Raw genomic sequence first — 20,640 nt, 5'->3', positions numbered from 1 at the left:
GCCAGGAAAGTACAAATAACCCCCAAATTACCCCTTTTTGTAAAGTAGACATTCCAAGGTATTCAGTTAGAGGCACGGTGAGTTTTTTGAAGTTGTAATTCCCACAATTCTTTTCAAAATCAAGATTTTTTTTTCCTTTTTCACAAAATTGTTATATTAGCAGGTTATTGCTCCCACACAGCATATGCATAGCATAAATTACACGCCAAAACACATTCTACTATTCCTCTTGAGTATGGTGATACCACATGTGTGAGATTTTTACACAGCGTGGCCACATGCAGGGAGCACCATCAGGTGTTCTTGGAGCATAAATTACACATATAATTTCTTGACTAACTCTTGCAATTTTGAAGGCCCTGGAGAACCAGGACAATGGAAACACCCAAAAATGACCACATTTTGGAAAGAAAACACCCCAATGTATAATATATGAGGCATAATGAGTCTTTTGAATATGTAATTTTTTTTCTACACGTTTTTGGAAAACGTGTAAAGAAAATGAAAACGCATTTTTTTTTACACAGTGTTGTCCGTTTACACAATGTTTCTAACACATAGCACGTACATATCAAAAATTGCACACCAAAATAGATTCTTCTACTTCTCCTGAGTACGGCGGTACCAGATGTGTGTAACTTTTCCACAGGGTGGCCACATAGAGAGGCCCCACATGTTTCAAATCTAATTTGACTACCCATTACACTTTTGTGAGGGACTGTAGTCGCATGGATGAGAACTGATGTGGCACGGATGAGCATGAATGGAGATGGCCGAGTATGGATGGGATGACTGAGCATGAATGAGTATAGCCAGGTACAGCTGAGTATGGATGGGTATGGCTGAGTATAGATGGGATGGCTGGGTACGACTAAGTAAGTAAGTACGACTGAGTATGGCTGGGTACGACTGAGTATGGCTGGGTACGACTGAGTATGGCTAATTATGGATGGGGGTGGATTGGATGGCAGAGCATGGATGGATGAATGAGTATTGCTGATGATGGATGGATGAGTATGCTGAGTATGGATGGCTGAGCATGGATGGATGGATGAGTATGCTGAGTATGGATGAACATGGATGGATGGATGAGTATGCAGAGTATGGATGGGTATGCTGAGCATGGATGGCTGAGTATGGATGGCTGAACATAGAGGGATGGATGCGTATGGATGGGTGAGCATGGAAGGATGGGTATGCAGAATATGGATGGGTGAGCTGAGCATGGATGGATGGATGGCTGGAATGGGCATATATCAGCACTGTGGGCACTACTCATCCAGACCACAACGCTGCTGCCACTGATCTCTCCCACTCTCTCCTCGCACTGTACTGATCTGTACAGAGAGGGGAAAGAGGAACCGGACATGACGCTTATTTGTTTACAAGTGATCACTCCGTCTTTTGACGGAGCGATCATGTGATAAACGGCTGCTACCAGCGGACCAGGCAGTCATGGATATTCCTAGGTGCGTGCCCCAGGGGGGTGCGCGAGAGCGGGATTCTGGAAGAAAGTCAATGTATGCCCTTTCAGAGTTATCGAGCTAGTTCAGTGGGCACATGTAAGGCTTTACAACCACTTTAGGGAGGGGATTATAGTTCAGGACGGCAGTTCTTTCAATATAAAACTAAAATCAAGGACACTGGTACATGACCTCAAACTAGCATCAGAAAGTTCAAAACAAACACTAGAATGTATTATTGTTTGGCAAAGGAGTAGTTAATGCTTGGAAGAGACATCGCGTAGAGGTAGCGTGCCAGTCAAAAGTAGGTGGGTTCAAACTTGCTTGGAAAAAATACAGATCTATACTCAGACAAAAAGGTTAAAAAATGGGGCAGACTTGATGGACCACTTGGTATTTGTTTCCGCTTCTACATTAGAAGTAAAAAATCCTGTTTTCTCAATTGTTATTTCTTCATTGTTTTGCAGACCAATGTTTTAGCATAACAGTTCTTCCCATGCACAGACATGAGACTCATTCTGGATATGAGATGTACAATATCCATAAACTCATCAACACAGTAGTGCAGAGCAACTAATTGCTTTAAAGCTGAATGATCAGGTAAGATCAACTCTGGAGTTTTAGTCATATCCCTAGTTTATGTTCCCAAAGTTTAGCAAATAGACATGACAGCAATGGGAGGCTGCAAGATAGAGCCACTCAGGAAGAGCAGGGATCTCTGTACAACCACTACCTAAATACACACAGTGCCTCAGTACTCAAAGTATCAGTTAACCATAAAGCCTCAGACCTCACAGTGCCCCAGATTACTCATACTGCCTCAGTACTCACAGTGGCTCAGTGCACACCTTGCGCAATGTATAAATTCCTTGAACAGCTATTTGAGGGTGAATATGGCGTTTTGCAAAATGCAAGCAAGTTATTTGTTTGGAAGCCCAGATTCTGTTGGGTGGGGCTGAAAAGGACCCAGCTGTCATGGTACATATTGGTACCAAATGACAAAGTTAGAGGAAGATGGAACATCCTAAAAAATTATTTCAGGGACTTAGGAGCTACTAATTGCTGTAAAGCTGAATGATAAGGACCTCCAAGACAGTATTGTCAGAAATAATGCCAGTACCTCGAGCCACACCAGAGAGGCAGCAGGAGCTTGGGGAACTTAAAGTGATAGCAAAGGCTGATGCTTTTTTTTTTTTTTTTTTTAAAGAAACGTTATACAGTGGTTTTGCACGGATCAGCCCCGATCTGCCTCTTTTCGGGTCCCCTACTGGTGCTCCTGCCCCCCTGTAGAGTGCCCCCATAGCAAGATACTTGCTATGGGGCAATCGTGCAAGCTCGCTACCGAGCTGCCTCTGTGTGTCCGTAAGACACACAGAGCCCAGCTTGGCCCTGCTGGCAACCCACCTAGTTGTAATATTTTTTCCAGACTGGATGATCAGGAGCACCGCATGGATCAGTTTACAATAGTGTTACAGACACTCCTGATTTGAACTGCTTATCTGGATCCTCCCACTCTGGCTATTCCGGTACAACCAGTGTCCCAAGCCATCCCTGCTGCTGTTCTAGACTATTGTTCAGGCAGCCACCTCTAATACCCCTCTAAGGGGTGTGACTGGTTCTGCTCTGCTTCCCCAGCCTTTTGAGGGCAATTCAGCTCACTGCAGAGGGTTTCTCAACCAGGTTGGAATATATTTTGAGATGCTACCCCAGGTGTTCATGATGGACAGAAGCAAAGTAGGCTTCATTATTTCTGTGCTTTCTGATAGAGCCTTGGCTTGGGCAAACCCTCTATGGGAGATGCAAAAACACGTTCAGACCTACCCTGAGTTTTTGACCTCCTTTAAAAGGGTATTTAATATTCCTGTTTGCTCCACTTCTGCTGTCAAAAGCCTCATGTCCATTAAACAGAGTACAAGAACTGTTGTCTACTACAGTATTGAATTCCATACTCTAGCAATATAGGTTGGTCAGAACAATTAGGCTCTCGTGGCTGACCTTCCTTTAATGAGTGCTTGCAGAAGCCTCCTGTATGTTTGGCTCAGAACTTTTTGTAATTTCTCTTCTCTGGTCAAACTCCTGATATGACCAGGAAGGACGACAACCTATAGAATTTATACCCAGATTCCATTAAAGCCTTTAGTGCGCAGTTGGGAATTAAGCTTTCCTTCTCCTCAGCATTTCACCCACAGTCCACAGTCCAATGGGGCCACAAAACGGGCTAACCAAGCTTTGAAACAGTTCTGACGTTGCTATATTTCTGACCACCATAATAACTGGTCGGATCTGTTACCTTGGGCGGAGTTTGCTCACAACAGTGCCATTAATGTTGCTTCCCAATTAATGTTGCCTGACACGCTTGTACCACAAGGAATTCCTGCATTAGAAGGGAACTCCGTTCCACTTGGGTGCAGGTCCAAGAATCCTTTCAAATGCACCAGAGAGAGGTACAGACTCCATGCTGACCGCCGATGCCTACCTGCGTCCTCCTACCAAATTGGGGAGAAGGTCTGGCTGTCCTCTCGTAACCTGATTCTGTTTTCCCTCATTAAAACTGCTGCCTCTGTATATTGGGCTTTTCTGCATTCTCCTTAAGATTAACCCAGTGGTCTACATATTAGATCTTCCTTCCAACATTTGTATTCCCAACGTATTGCATGTTCTCTTATTAAAACCTTTGGTGTGCATGCAACCGCTATACCACCTCGGTACCACGTCCTCAGCCGGTTCAGGTTGACAACCATGAGATACAATCTATCATTGACTCCCGAAGGTTTAGTGGACGCATACAATACCTTGTTAATTGGAAGGGTTACGGTCTGGAAGAATGCTCTTAGGTCTCATGCTCGGACGTAAATGCTCCTGTCCTCCTTCGTGCTTTCCATATTCATTTTCCCCTCAAGCCTGGTGGGTCATTGAGGAGAGGGTACTGTCAGGGCTGGGCTTCTGCTAGTTACTAGCAAGGCTCCTCAGCTGTTGGTCATTTACCAGTCACTTATTGTTTTCACAGTGACTCATCTGATTACCATTACCTGTCTCATTAGTCCAGCCTAGAGCAAGCCCATTCTGGCTATTTAAACAGCTCTGCTTATTCCATCTGTGCCCTCCCATGGTCAACATCTCCAGTTTACACCTGCTGTGTTCCTATGTATGATATTGCCTGGCTGACGTCTCTTCTGAATCCTGATTTTTTGTTCAATTTTATTTTATTGAGTAACCAAGATAACAAACATAAAATATTACAGAATGATACAGTATTGACAAGAAATACAAAAATGATAAAGCCACAAAGGTCAAGTTGGCCTTTTTTGTTTAACCCCTTGCCGCAGAGCGTACGCAGATGTGCGTACTCGGCTTCCGGGGGTTATACCGGGATGATGCCCGCACCTGCAGGCATCATCCCGGTACCATTTTTCAGAGCGGGCGATTGGCTTTCCAGCTATAACAACCGATGCGGCTAAAAGTCTCCCGCCGCCTCCCGCCACTTTTACTGGGGCTCCCGTTCAATCGGGAGCACCGATGGTGAATCCGATGCGTCCGGCGGCTGGGAAGGAACTGTAAGCGGCTTCATTCCAGTCTTCTAATAGTAAACACGGAAGTGATGCCATGACGTCACTTCCGGTTTACTCGGCTGCCAATGGCGCCGGATTTAAAAATATATGCAGTATTCAGAATCGCCGAAAACGGCGATCTGAATACTTTGAAGAGTAAAGGAGGGATCGGGGGTCTTTTATGTTATTAATAAAGCAATGTGTAATGTAGAGAAAAACTATCTCTTGCAGGAAGCATAAGCCATATGGATCACGTATTGAAAAGGGAAGCATTATGTAACTAATGCTCAAAAAGCAGATGTGGATTGAGCAAAGCATAAGGCCCCTTTCACATGGGACGGATCCGTAATGATCTGCCCCGTGATGATCTGCTTTCTCAGTGGGGATCGCTCCGTTAATCCCCGCTGAGCCGGCGGATGACAGGGCGGTCCCTGCACACTGTGCAGGGACCACCCTGTCAGATCTTCGCTCTCCTCTATGGGGGATCGGATGAACATGGACCGTCTGTCTGTGTTCATCCGATCCGCTCTGCAGATGGATAGAAAAATAGGATTTTCCCCTGTCTGCAGAATCGGACCATAGCGGAGACGGACAATATTGGGTGTCTACGGATGTTCATCCGCAGACACCCGCTATCCCATAGAAATGCATGTATGTTCGTATTTCATCCGTAAATGGATGGATGAAATACGGACATACGGTCCGCATGTGTGAAAGGGGCCTAATGGGTAGGGAAATAGAATAAAGAAAGAATAATATCAAATTAAGAAAGAAGAGCAGACACTCCATCTAGGCTAAGGTGTGGTGGCATCTTTTTTGCCCTCTGCCTATGGTACAAACTCTGCAGAGTACCGGAACATGGACCAAGAAGGCCATATAACATAGAATTGTTCCTCTCTATCACTTTCCTGAGCCAACAGAAGTTCCTGGTCTTTAATGCGATCTACTTCAATAGCCCAAGCACCTAGGGGGGCATATCTGTCGATTTCCAGTGTCGGGGGATCACTGTCCATTCCGCAAGAAAGTGGCGCAGCACATCTTTGTAAATTGATTTTAGAAGGCCCAGAACTATAGTTAGGAGAGCTACCTCTGGTGAGGGTTGGAAAGATGTTGCCTTTAGTTTGCAATACAAATCAAAATTTTTGGGCCAAAATTTCTGGGATAAAAATTGTAAAACAAATGTAAAAATTGCAGGATAGACATTTCCAACAATCATCTGATAAGGATGGGTTGAAGTGTATTATCATTGCAGGGCATCTGTACCACCTGGTTACTAACTTAAGCCCCTTCTCTTGGGTTTTGGTTGCCAAAGAGAGCTTATGTGTCAGAAAGAAGCATTCTATGTCCAGTCTATGCCTGATATAGGATGTCACAGTTCTGATTCCCAAGTCAGTGTATACGGTGGGAGATCAGGAGAGGAAATGTTGAGTAGTAACGAATAAAGTTTGGAACCTACATGGGTCGGGAAAGTTGGCCTGCAGGAGCACATCTTTGAATCCCGATGGTTCAGATAGGATATTTGTCAGGGATGGAAAACTACAGACATACGATAGAGCTTATCTCCTCTGAAGCCAATGCGTCAGAGAGTGAGGGATCGATCAGGATGGGGAATCTGTCAGACATGGGTCTGCGCAAAGGACATGGGCAAGCCTCCTAGATTCCGCCTTATGCCATGGTCCAGACTCTGACTTACTTACGGCTGGTGGGAAAGCAGAGGTCCCAAAAAATTGAGTCATGGGGCCTAACTGTTTAGATACGGTGCCAGCTGAGATCATTTGGTCCCAAATTCGAAGTGGCTGGTGGGTAAGATCAGCCAAGAGAGACAGATCTTCAGAACAAACTGAAGGAGTCCACAGTAGAGCACAGAGCTCAAACGGTTTAAGTGACCTTCTAGTTGGACCCATAGTTTGGATGTAGTATGGTGGAACCAGTCCACTATACGTGCGAGAACCGCTGCTTTGTGGTATAGAGAAGCATCTGAAATGCCTGCTCTGAAGCCTTTGGGAAATATAGGGTGTCATAATTTTACCTGGGATGAGTCACCCCCCCAAAAAAAAAAATATCAGAAAACAACCGACAAAGTTTCCTAAAGTACGAGGTCAGTATGTAAATAAGAATAGTTTGAAATAAATATAAACATTCATTTTCAATGCATTGATCCTTCCCAACCAATTGAGCTGTTGCATATGATGACAAATCCACCTGAGTTTTAAGGAGGAGGGGATTGTAGCTTGCAGAAAAGAGTTGGGATGCATTGAGATTGCTTGGCTATATATCTAAAGAGCAGAGGAGAGTTAAAACTGCTTTCAGTTTTTCTTAACCACTTACTGTATGTGTCAAAGAGATTTTCCTTCATTTCCTGTCCTAATGACAAATAGGAGTAAAAGGAAATCTTTACAAAGTGAAGGGAATTCATCTTTTAGACAGTTATCACAGGAATGAGTGCCTCTATTGAAAGATTTATCTTCTTTTCTGCTCTTTGTAAAACTTACATTTCCTTTAACATTCTTTAGGGGTTACAATGGTAACTAGAACAAAGAGGCTGAATCTCCTCAGCAGGGACACAGCAGAAATAAAAATGTTCCAAGATGTTCTAACCTTTACTACTCCATCCAAAAAAAAAAAAACGATTCTGCCTAGAGATACACTTTAGGGCACAATAAGATAGCATTTCATGCAAGCTCAAGCATGCCCCTCAAGTGCACTTAACTGCTGACTGATAAAATAAGGGCTGTTTGATTGTACTTTTTCTATCCAACTACACAAACCATAAAAACTGAATCAGGACAGGGCACAAAATAAAAAAGTATAAATCTGGTATATATTATAACAGAACATGTTACTAACACACTTTTCAAATGAGGAAACATGTAGCAGAAGTTTGTTATTCATATTAGGTTTGCTTTTAATCTTATTTCTTGTGCTAGACTATTGTTTTGAATAGTTTATTTAAAAAACAGAGAAAAGAAATGTAGTTAGTCCTAAAAACAGAGCTTTAGGCTGGGTTTACAGTTATGCGGCTGCGGGTCTGGCGAGTCCCTGTATACCGATTCAGGTGTGAATCAGTTCCAAATTTGTGCCTGAATTTGCACCTGAGCCGGTCACACTCTCCTGTCATGCGAATTGGATGCAGGGAAACCTGAAACCAATTTGCATAAGTGTGAACCCAGCCTTAAACAATTTTTTCATCTACATATTACACTATACACTGTTGTGTACAAAATTATTTAAGACCTTTACTCAAAACTTGACTACAGGACAGAAAAAGACAATTGAATCCAACACATTTGATTTACTACTACAATATTCTTAAACAGTATTACTTAGTAACTAGATGAAGCGCTCTACCACCTCATGCATGCTAATCAGTTGAGGCTGTTCCCAGCTTCTACATAATCCTAGAACGATTTATATTCTGACATAACATGATTATATTACATTCTAAAAAAAACACCATTTGGACCTGTAGGACATACCGACTGGTTTTAAGTCTGCAGTTTTAGAATATATAACATGATACTATTAGAGGAAGGTAAAAACAAAGCAATAGGTTGTATTGGAAAAGACAGATCTGTTGTTATGGTAACTAGAGTAATACCATGGTGTACAATTCTGTATTCTATAGCAAAAGGCTATAGCTTCTAACTGGCATGTGTATGATACTAACACCACCACACTGCAATACTAACATCACCACACTGCAGTCCTAACCACCTCGACAGATGCTACATTCCAGGATGTTCTCAGTGTATTTCAAGGTGTCCTTTAGAAGGTTGCAGGGAAGACTCTGTAACAGGCAGACCCACCCTGTTATGTCTATTCCAGTTCACTAGTCATGCAGAGAGATACGACAATGACGAGAAATATCCAGTTCTTTTACTCACCATCACAAGAAGCAGTTTCCGAGGGAATAGAGCAGACTCGAGGAAACAAATCGGGTGGCTTGCAAGCTCATGGTGCTGAAAGGACAGCTCCAAGATAAAACATAGGGTAAGACTGAGCATGCTCACAACCGCAGAATAGACTGTCCCATTGACGAGGCTCCAGCCCTGGCTGAACAAAGGGGAGACAATAAATCAGTGTCCACATACAACTGGAGATAAATGCCTGGGAATATCACACTCCTACCATCCAACCAAAAAAAAAAAAAGCAAAGACCAACATTTTTACTTTAAGGGATAGTTAAACGAAAACCATTAATTTATCGTTCATTCAAAAGGAGGAATTGGAAGAGAAAGATTTGTAATTTTTACAACACGTATAGAAGAAATAGTAGATAAATATTAAAAAAAATATTGATTTGTTTTTAGCACTTAGTGTATCACTATCACCAACAAAATCTCTCTGCACTGATCTGTTCTTCCCATCCCTCTACTCTTCAGGGATAATTAAAAAACAAAATAAAAAAAACACATACAGTACATACGTGTTTGTTTACACACACACACACACACACACACACACATTAATATATATATATATTTTTTTTTTTTATTACACACATGCATACATATACACACTGTCAGGGTTTAGCTCAATGGGGATTCACCTTCCCTGGGAAAAAGGTAGTCCAAACAGTAGGTTTTCTAAAAATCTAACCAGTAGCCAGTTTTATTTTAAAAGTTTGCATGAAAATTAAACAAAACTGAAAATAAATCCCTGCCATCCAGGCACTAACTAAACATTGCAGATTAGTAACTTGGGGGCAAAGGGCTTCCCCCAGTCACCCCGAAAACAAAGATAATGCAAACCGTTTCTTTCTCTCACAAAACAGACTTCTCATAAGCAGCTCTCAGGTTTTGGCTTCCTGAGTCCCAGGCCAAGAACAATTCTTTGCTCCAGTCCTGCTTGATTTATACCACCTGTTGGTGAACACAAGTGGACTGTAAAATCTGGTCCAGTACCAACCCTGCTAAGGTGGCTGATTAAACCCTGACCAGATTCCATCTAAGTTCTTGTATGCGTTATTATTATTATAAAGGATTTATATAGCGCCAACAGTTTGCGCAGCGCTTTTCAACATGGGGGCAGACAGTACCGTTACAATACAGGAGGGATCAGAGGGCCCTGCTCATTAGAGCTTACAATCTGGAAGGGAGGGTCAAGAGCAGGAGGTCTTGAAAAGCACGAAGGGAACAATTAGGTTGGTATTTTGAGACTAGGTCAGTGAAGTAGCGGAGGGCAGAGTTGTGGATGGCTTGTAGTTGTTAGTGTTTTGAATTTAATTTGTTAGGTGAGCGGTAGCCAGTGGAGAGCTTAACAGAGTAGCAGATACAGAGTGATTGGTAAGGTGGATGAGTCTGGCAGCAGCATTCATGATGGATTGAAGGAGGGATAAACTATGTAGAAGTACAGTGGTGTGAAAAAGTGTTTGCCCCCCTTCCTCATTTCCTGTTCCTTTGCATGTTTGTCACACTTAAGTGTTTCGGAACATCAAACCAATTTAAACAATAGTCAAGGACAACACAAGTAAACACAAAATGCAATTTGTAAATGAAGGTGTTTATTATTAAAGGTGAAAAAAAATCCAAACCATCATGGCCCTGTGTGAAAAAGTGATTGCCCCTAAACCTAATAACTGGTTGGGCCACCCTTAGCAGCAACAACTGCAACCAAGCGTTTGCGATAACATGCAATGAGGCTTTTACAGCGTCCTGGAGCAATTTTGGCCCACTCATCTTTACAGAATTGTCCTAATTCAGTTACATTAGAGGGTTTTCGAGCATGAACGGCCTTTTTAAGGTCATACCACAACATCTGAATAGGATTCAGGTCAGGACTTTGGCTAGGTCACTCCAAAGTCTTCATTTTGTTTTTCTTCAGCCATTCGGTGGTGGACTTGCTGGTGTGTTTAGGATCATTGTCCTGCTGCAGAACCCAAGTTCGTTTCAGCTTGAGTACACGAACAGATGGTCGGACATTCTCCTTCAGGATCTCTTGGTAGACAGCAGAATTCATAGTTCCTTTTATCACGGCAAGTCTTCCAGGTCCTGAAGCAGCAAAACAGCCCCAGACCATCACACTACCACCACCATATTTTACTGTTGGTATAATGTTCTTTTTATGAAATGCAGTGTTCCTTCTACGCCAGATATACTTGGACACACACCTTCCAAAGAGTTCCACTTTTGTCTCATCAGTCCACAGAATGTTGTCCCAAAAGTCTTGGGGATCATCAAGATGTGTTGTGGAGAAATTGAGACGAGCTTTGATGTTCTTTTTGCTCAGCAGTGGTTTTCTCCTTGGAACTCTGCCATGCAGGCCATTTTTGCCCAGTCTTTTCCTGATGGTGGAAGCATGAACGCTGACCTTAACTGAGGCAAGTGAGGCCTGCAGTTCCTTGGACGTTGTTGTGGGGTCTTTTGTGACCTCTTGGATGAGTCGTCGCTGCGCTCTTGGGGTAATTTTGGGCAGCCGGCCACTCCTGGGAAGGTTCACCACTGTTCCATGTCTTCGCCATTTGTGGATAATGGCTCTCACTGTGGTTCGCTGGATTCCCAAAGCTTTGGAAATGGCTTTATAACCCTTTCCAGACTGATAGATCTCAATTACTTTCTTTCTCAATTGTTCCTGAATTTCTTTGGGTCTCGGCATGATGTGTAGCTTTTAAGGATCTTCTGGTGGACCTTACTGTGTCAAGCAGCTCCTATTTAAGTGATGCCTTGATTGTGAACAGGTGTGGCAATAATCAGGCCTGGGTGTGGCTAGAGAAATTGAACTCAGGTGTGGACAACCACAGTTATAGTATGTTTTAACAGGGGGGCAATCACTTTTTCACACAGGGCCATGATGGTTTGGATTTTTTTTCACCTTTAATAATAAACACCTTCATTTACAAATTGCATTTTGTGTTTACTTGTGTTGTCCTTGACTATTGTTTAAATTGGTTTGATGTTCCGAAACACTTAAGTGTGACAAACATGCAAAGGAACAGGAAATGAGGAAGGGGGCAAACACTTTTTCACACCACTGTAAGCCAATGAGGAGGGAGTTGCAGTAGTCGAGGCGAGAGATGACACAATGCAGATTAATCCATCTCTGATATGCATTTAGCACATGTAATACAGGTGACATATATTCTACTCTAAAAAGTTTGTCCCCGCAAAAAAAAGTAATTCTAAGTATGTTACTGAACCTTAAAATCAATGCAATGCCTGCATCACACTTTAACCCATTAACCTTAACCGGTCCCCGACCGGCTCAGGCAGATATACGTCGGCAGAATGGCACGGGTGCACAAAAGCACATATCTGTTCGTCACTTGTGCCTGTGGTGATCGGATCTGTTGCAGAACCGATCAGTCTTCAAGTCCAGGCCAATGATTTCTGACCTGGACCTGCTGATCGGTTCTGACTGATGAAATGCCTCCTCTGCCTGTGCAATGTAAACACAGGCAGAGGAGGTGATGTCACCTCCCGTCCTGGAATTCTTTTCAGTTCCAGGGCAGAGCGCGGAGAGAGGACAACTAAAAGTGAGTTGCACCAACACTACACTGACACAGTACAGATAGGCATACATTTCACCCCCCCGATCGCCCACCAGTTAAGCCCTTCACTCCTTATCACCAATTGCAGTTTACAGATTTTTCACTGATCACTGCATTGGTGTCACTTGTGACACTAATCAGCGCTACGGCAGTTATCAGTAGGCCCAGGTAGGTCTAGGGTACCACCTAATAAAGGTCCAACCCCTTGATCAATCCCCTGTCACCAGTGATCACCGTATTAGTGTCACAGGTGACTCTGGTTAGTTTTTTTTTATAGCGCCAGGGTACCCGCTGTATATTACCTAATAAAGGTATAACCCCCTGATCACCCAGCGGGTGATATCAGTTAGGTTTTAGGGTCAGTTAGGATCAGCATCAGCCCCAGGCAGCGTCAGATTAGTGGCATTAACACCCACACACGCAGCATAATCTCCCTTACTAGTATAGTAAAACAGTTGATTTTACTTGATTTTTATTCACTGTTTTTCACGGAAGATCTCTATAGATCTATTCTGGACCAAAGCAATATGTATGCTGGTCAAATCATCACTGCTAATCCCCAGTTGACCCTAGCCAGAGAATGGAAACCTATTATGGTTTCTGAATTTCTGGGCCTATCCCTTCTCATGGGCATAACTAAAAAAAAAATAGGATTTTTAAAACAGCTTACCTGTAAAAATCCTTTTCTTTGATGTACATCAGGGGACACAGAGCCATAGTAATAACTATGTGGGTTATATTGGACCATCGGGTGCTGGACACTGGCACGCCCCCTAAGGCACGTACTTCCCCCATATAGCCCCTCCCATTGCTGGGAGTCCTCAGTCTTGTAGCCAAGCAATATAAGTGTATAAGAAGAAAGGAGGGGCCTCTGTGTCCCCTGATGTAATCAAAGAAAAGGATTTAACAGGTAAGCTGTTTTAAAAATCCTATTTTCTTTTCTTACATCAGGGGACACAGTAATAACTATGTGGGATGTCCCATAGCAATGGCAACTGAAGGGGGGGGAGCGAGAACAAAAAAAACAGGAGACCAGAGGACTCACACTGCAGCCTGCAGTATATGCTGTGACCAAAGGCAATATCCTCATGACCTTTCTTTTCAAATATTTTATTAGAGTATAAAGAACAGCTGTATACAAACAAAGAATCGTACAGTTGTGAATAATTATAGCAACAACATACAGCCATTGGTAACAGTACGAAGTCAACATAGGGAGCAAAATTAAACAAGTGAGAACATTCAAGATCCAGCAGCTCCACCGAAACATGATACCAACAGACATTTCTACCCTGGATCCAAGATAAACTAAGAGGGGAGTCATACCAACATGAGATCCCCTAGTAGGGTGTATCAATCCCCCAACTGGGGAGCAGAAACCACACGAAGTAATTTTACCCTACTTTAGTGTAATTACAAAGGTAGATAAGATGCAGACTAATAAAGTCAACCAACAAAGGAGAAAGAAGAAAGAGAAGGTAAAGACAAGAAGAAGTACAGGGATGAAAAGGAGTACGGAGGCATAGGGGGGGGAGAAGAAGACGAGGAGGAGACAATGGACGACTCGGCGGCCCCAGGGATCCTACCAAGGGGGGGTCCCTAGGTGAAAAACCACGCCTAAGACTATGGCACTAGGAGATGAGAATCAAAGTTTGGGGGTAGGAAGTGATCCACCCAAGGTTGCCAAATCCTATTATGAAGTGGGAGTTTATCCAAGATAGTTGCTTCAATTTTGCTGTGAATCATAGCCTGAGTGACCCGGTTTTTAACTTCAGTGACATGCAGGGCTGCAGACTTCCAGGCCTTTGCAATAGTCTGCTTTGCCGCCGTGACCACCTGCAAGAGGAGCCGTGTTTGGGATCGGCTGAACTTGCAGGGTACTAAGTTCAGCAGAGCAACCGCTGGGTTAGGAGGTAGGGTGCATTGCGAGAGCCTGGATAGGATACCAAAAATATGCCTCCAGAATTCAGCCACCAACGGGCATGTCCACCATATATGGCGGTGAGTGCCAGGCTCATTACAACCACGGAAACAATTTGGGGAATAATTTGGCACATACTTAGATATCCTGGCTGGAACCAGGTACCAGCGCATTAATACTTTATAATTGGCCTCAGCTGCAATTATATTTTGTGTAGCAGTTTTAGTGTTGAGCCAAACCCTCCCCCAGTCCTCGGGTTCAAGAGTAAGAGAGAGATCTTGGGACCAAGAGTTAATGTATTGCGGGAGGGGATATTGGGAGGAGGAAAGATAGGAGTAGAGGCAAGATATGATGCCAGGAGAATGTGGGTCTGACTTACAGATTCTCTCAAAAGGGGTTAAGCTATCTAGGACAGTGCATGATTTAGTGATCGAGTGGACAAAGTGGGCTATTTGGAGGTACCGGAAACACTCCTTAAAAGGAAGCTTAGCATTAGCTTGCAAATCAGGAAATTTTTTAATTGCATTACCAAATACCAGGTCGCACACTCTAGTGAGGCCTCTTTGGGACCAGGCATCAAATAATGCGGGGTCTGAGTAAGCGGGGCGAAACTTGGGTGGCCAATAAAGGAAAGCAGAGGGGAGTGGGGTGATTGTAATTTATATGTAGCTTTTATCTTGTCCCACAATCCCACTGAGAATCGGGTAACAGGGTTATTAAGTGACTTCCTCATTGAAGATGGTAACCATAGCAAATTAGATACAATCAGGGGGTGGTCATCTACAATCTCAAGACTAACCCATAAAGGTGTCTCAGTGGTTGCATGGTATAAGGCCAATTGAGCTAACTGCGCTGCATAGTAGTAGAGCCTGAGGTTGGGTACACCCAAACCACCCTGCATCCTATGACGGAACAGGGTCTGTCTAGAGACTCTAGGGCTGATTGACCCCCAGATGTACTTAAAAATCCGACTCTGCATAACACGGTGGAAGTATGGGGGGGAACGCAACCGGGAGTACTCTGAAAAGATAAAGCAACTTGGACACCCAAGTATGGAATAGAGGATGTGGACCATTGAAAAGGAAAATTTTCCCGCAAATCCTGAAATGTTTCCAAAGGCCGAGACACGTTGAGGGCTCGCGACTTAGTTTGATTTACTTCTAACCCGGAAATCCGAGCAAATTTATCTAAAAGATGAAAGAGGTTCGGTAGTATGAGGGGAGGTGATGAACAGAAGGGCGTCGTCAGCGAATAGACAAAGCTTATGCGACATAGAGGCAATGTCCAGGCCTTTAATGTTGGGGTCCGTTCTAATTAAGGCCGCAAGGGGTTCTATGGCTAGGGGAAATATTAGCGGGGAGAGGGGACAACCCTGTCTGGTGCCACGTTGGATAGGGAATCTAGCAGAAGCAAAGCCTGAATATTTAACATACGCTTGCGGGTGGGTGTAAAGGGCCTGAACCCATTGCAAAAAATGCGGGCCGAAGCCCCAACGCTGTAGAATATATTGTAGGTACGGCCAGGATAGGGTATCAAAAGCTTTTCGAATGTCCAATGAAAGGAGATGCATTGGAATTTTGTGGGACCTAGCAATATGCTGCAGTAAAACAACTCGGCGAATATTGTCGCTAGATTGTCTTCTAGGGATAAAACCCACCTGATCCTTATGGATCAGGTTGCCTATAAACTGATTGAGACGTTGGGCAAGTACTTTGCCTAATAACTTAATATCGGTATTTAAAAGAGATATAGGCCTGTAATTAGACCACAGCGTACTATCACTATTAGGTTTAGGGATCATTGGAATGATTGCAGTCAACGTGTCTCTACCGAAGGAACCATCTTTAAGAATAGCGTTAAAGGCACTTGCCAATAAGGGGGCCAGAGTATCAGCAAATTTTTTGTAATATAAATTGGAAAGACCATCTGGACCCGGACGTTTATGTGGCTTCAAGGTCTGAATAGCCCTAAGAATTTCCTGCGAGGAGATCGGGGATTCCATAATGTCCCGGCTAGTGTTGGATAGGGAGGGGATCTGAAGATCTTGAAATAGGGAATCGGCCACTTCCCTGGGGCAGGGAGTAGCAGATTCGTATAATTTAGCAAGGTTTTTGCTAAACTGAGAGACTATTTTAACCGGGTTGCTAGTGAGAGTATTTTTGTCAACTTTTAACCGGACAGGTTTAAACGCTCACTCTGGGTTCCTAAGACGTAAGGCTAAAAAAGTGTCAGGTTTATTGGCCTTAATGTAGATGTTATGCTTAGAACTTCGGATAGCTTTATCCGCTGCTTCTGCCAGGATCAGGTCTAGTTCTAGTCTCGCTTTTTCCATGATCAATCCATTAGCGGCAGTTGGGGAAGCTTGGAACTGTAATAGGTACTTGTTATAATTGGCCTCTAAATGTTGAGTTTTCAAGAGTTTATCCTTCTTAAGGTAAGTGGCGACTGAAATACATTTACCCCTTATCACTGGCTTATGCGCCTCCCAAAGGAGGATAGGGGATATGCCCGGCGTAGCGTTATTTTGAATATATTCTGTTAGGGCTGTTTGGATATCTAAACAGAATGATTGTGTAGCAAGATGCTTATCACTAATACTCCAAGTCCTATCTGTAGATTGGGGGATCAGGGAGGAAATTGTAGTAATGACAGCACAGTGATCAGACCAGGGAATTGGGTGAATATGAGATTGGAGAAGTATGGGGGAGGATGTAACTGGTACAAATATGTGATCAATCCTAGAAAATGAATTATGTGGATTAGAGTAGAACGTGAAATTTTTCCTTACCGGGTTACATTCTCTCCAGGAATCAAGAAGGGAGGCCTGTTGTAATAAGGAGCGAAAATGAGACGAAAGTGAACACTGTTCCAAGGAATAAGGAGACCTATCTAGATGAGGGTGAATTACTATGTTAGAGTCACCACATACTAGCAAGGTGCCTCTAGAGTGGGTCTTGATTGTTTGAAAAAGGTGGGAAAAGAAAGGAACAGGGTTTTTATTCGGGGCGTAGTAAGAAACGAGAGTAACCTCTATATCTTGAATAAGACCAACCAAAATTATATATCGGCCCTCCGGGTCCTTAATTTCAGAGGCAAGGGTAAAGGACAGTGAACGGTGTAGAGCTAGCAAAACTCCTCTCTGCTTAGTCGCCGCCGAAGCGGTATAGACTTGTGGGTATTTATAAGAAAGATATAGAAAGATTTTGGGGTATTGTGTGAGGAGAAGTGGGTCTCTTGAAGTGCAACTATACTTGCCTTCAAGGATGCAAAAGAGCGGAATGCTTTGACTCTCTTGCTAGGGGAGTTAAGCCCTTTGACATTCAAGGACAAGATGTTCAGGGGGGCCATAGTCGCTCAGAAGGGGAGATGGGCTTATATAATCCTGGGGCCGCACAAGTCGCCCAAGAAAGGGGGCAGGGAAGGAAAAAGGAGAGGAAAAAGGTGGAGGTGTGAAAAGAAGAAGAAAAGAGATGAGAAAAGAGAAGAAGTACACGTAAGGCGTATACATGAACCATCAAACTAAAATAAGTCAGACCAATAACGCCCGACAAGGGTGCACACCGTCTCCCCAGCCCAAAATCAGGTCAGGCAGAGGGTGTACTGGAATGTAGGGGGGGGGGGGCAGTGACAGTTCCCCACCGTGCACCGAGGAAAAGGTGAGAACTGGTTCGAGATCCCTTTATATAGCCTTCTAAGTAACCATAACAAATAAAGTTATCAAGCAGTCATAGAAATATCAAATACAGTTCGCATAGGGGTCCCTCCTAGGAGGGAGAAGGAAAGGGAGAGGGGGAAGGGAACGAGGCAGGAGGGAAGGGGGTGGGAGGGAGAGGTAAAGGGAGGGAAAAAGATAACAGGTATGGATACTGTGTTAGTATAGGAAGACTATGAATAAAAAGAAAAAAGAAAAAACTCCGGACATCAGTAGGGACTTGCAATGTTACGATATCCAACACTGGGAATAAGCAAGTTCAGGTAGCCCTCCAGGGGCGAAGAAAATTGTCGTGGCCGACCACCAGCAGTTCAACGGGGTACGAAAACTTTGGGGCTGACATAACTTGCTGAAGAAATGCGTAGAGGGGTACCCTTCCGAATTGCAGATGGAGTCGGGAGTTCGCGAATGTCTCTTTTAGGGGTAGACACGTAAGGGTATGGACCCGGGCGAGCCGGGGTGTGTGGGAGGACAGTGTCCGATTGTTGAGCCGGAGGGGTCAGATGGAGAGATTCCAACAAATTCTGTAGAGCTTCAGGTGAAGAAGCAATATGTTGATGCCCTTTGTGGAAAAATTGAAGAGCGAAAGGGAAATGCCAGTTGTATTTAATTTGGTGCTGGGTGAGGATTTGTAGCTGCAGTTTCATGGCACGGCGTTTAGCTATAGTGAGGGGGGCCAAATCGGTAAATAATTGGTAAGAATGCCCCTGGAAGGCGAGATTGTCCTTATTGCGAGCAGAAGCAAGAATCTGTTCTTTTGTTCTGAAAAAGTGGAACCTGATAATTATGTCACGCGGGGGCCCATCCGCCTGACGGCGAGTGAGGGCCCTGTGGATTCTGTCAAACTCTAAACGCTCCATGGGAATTGAAGGAGAGAGTTCTTGGAACAAGGCCAGTGTAAATGCCTGAAGGTCATCTACCGACTCCGGAATGTCCCAGAGGCGCAAATTCGACCTACGGGAACGATTCTCTGCGTCTTCGAGACGGGAGAGCAGCATGGCATTCTCTTCTCGTAGCGACATTTGTTCTTGTGCGTGTTCACGGAGAGTGAGCTCCATATCGTCAGCCCGGGTCTCGAGATCAGCAGTCCTCTGACCAAGTTCCCGGATCTCTCGTGTCAGCTTATTAGTGATTTGGTCAGAGGTAGTCTTAAGGGCTTTCTTGAGCATGGTTTCCATGTGTAGTAAAAAGTCAGATTGTGACATACCTGAGGCGGACGTTGTAGTAAAATCACCTTGAGCAGGGATGTCATCCTCTTCCTCGTCGCTATGTAGCTCTGCTGAGTGTGAGGGGCTGTCACGCTGTTGCTGTGCCTGAGCTTGAGCCTTTGCAGCCATCTTGGAGGAGGCCCGGGCGAGCGCCTCTTTGATAGGTTTTGGCTTTGATTTACCTCGGTGGCCGGTGAGAACCATCACCGATTCAGCGTTACTGTTGCCTGCTGCGGTCCCGGTCTGTGTGAAGCTGAGATCTCGCTGCGGTAAGCGGATTAAGTCCCGGAAGCATGGCGGGGAATGCGGAGCTCTAGTGAGGAGCGACCATCACGGTGAGCTTCGCGCATGCGCCCCCTCCTCATGACCTTTAATATCGATTTGATAAAATCAGATAAACGTATGAACCGAAGACCAAGTCGCAACCTTACAGAAATGAGCCATAGAGGCCCGATGATGCACCACCCAAGAGGCACTAATCGCCCTGGATGAGTGTGCTCTTAATATGAGAAGGAAGAACTTTCTTCTTTAAGCTGAAGCTTGAACAATCACTTGACAAATCTATCTGAAGAATATGGGTCTTGACGCTGCCTGTCCACCTCTTGGACCCTCTAGCGGTACAAACAAAACCTGTGTTTTGCGAACCTGAGCGGTTGCCCTTAAATAGACTCTGATCATTCTTACTACATCAAGAGAATGTAGTGTTTTCTCTCCCCCAGATTAAGGCTCTGGGGGAAAAGAAGGAAGAATAATATCTTGGCTTAAATGAAAACCTGTTAACGCCTTTGGTAAGAATTCAGGATGAGGACATAAAACCACCTCATCCTTATGCATGATGAAATATGGCTCTTACAAGACAGAGCCGTTAGTTCCGAATACTCTTCTAGGATGTCCTTACCAGAGCCCCTTTTGAGCCACTTCATGAGGCCCCTTTGAAATTAGTCACCTTAAAGATGGTTTTCCTTTTGGCGATAACTTCAGGGAGAAGGGTTTCTGATTTTAGGTTCTTTCTCGTGTAAAGATCCTTTGTTAAGAATTTTAGACAGTAGTGATCAGGCCTGACCCTTTGTATTTGCCCAAAGTTTTGTCTGACTTCCACAGATCCCAGGAATTAGTTCTTCCTAGCCTTTGTTCCTCCCCCAGGAAGCTGGAGGAAGAAAGATTTGTTTTTGTTTTTTAGATGTAAGAAGAGGTCTTCTACACTACTTAGTTACTAGTGAATTTAGGAAAAATTACCAATTACGTTTAGTGGCCCCAAAGACGGTTCCAAAGCTTCCAGGGGATCCATTTCCAGATGGATTA

The 20,640-nt window shown here is 44.0% G+C and overlaps 1 protein-coding gene across 2 annotated transcripts in view; it reads right to left on the bottom strand.

Annotated features, from left to right (window-relative positions):
- PSD (pleckstrin and Sec7 domain containing) overlaps positions 1–20,640 on the bottom strand; it is a 711,875-nt gene that overhangs the window by 690,214 nt on the left and 1,021 nt on the right. For both annotated transcript variants that reach the window (XM_077454479.1, XM_077454482.1), the window contains exon 2: positions 8,896–9,064. The gene's annotated coding sequence lies outside the window, so the exon portion shown is untranslated. The remainder of the gene's footprint in view (positions 1–8,895; positions 9,065–20,640) is intronic.

Source organism: Lithobates pipiens, unplaced genomic scaffold, assembly GCF_037356315.1.
Source record: "Lithobates pipiens isolate NorthernLeopardFrog02 unplaced genomic scaffold, aLitPip1_a1.2 Scaffold_25, whole genome shotgun sequence".
In the NCBI taxonomy this organism is placed as follows: Eukaryota; Metazoa; Chordata; class Amphibia; order Anura; family Ranidae; genus Lithobates; species Lithobates pipiens.
This window is presented reverse-complemented; position numbering and strand designations above follow the sequence as displayed.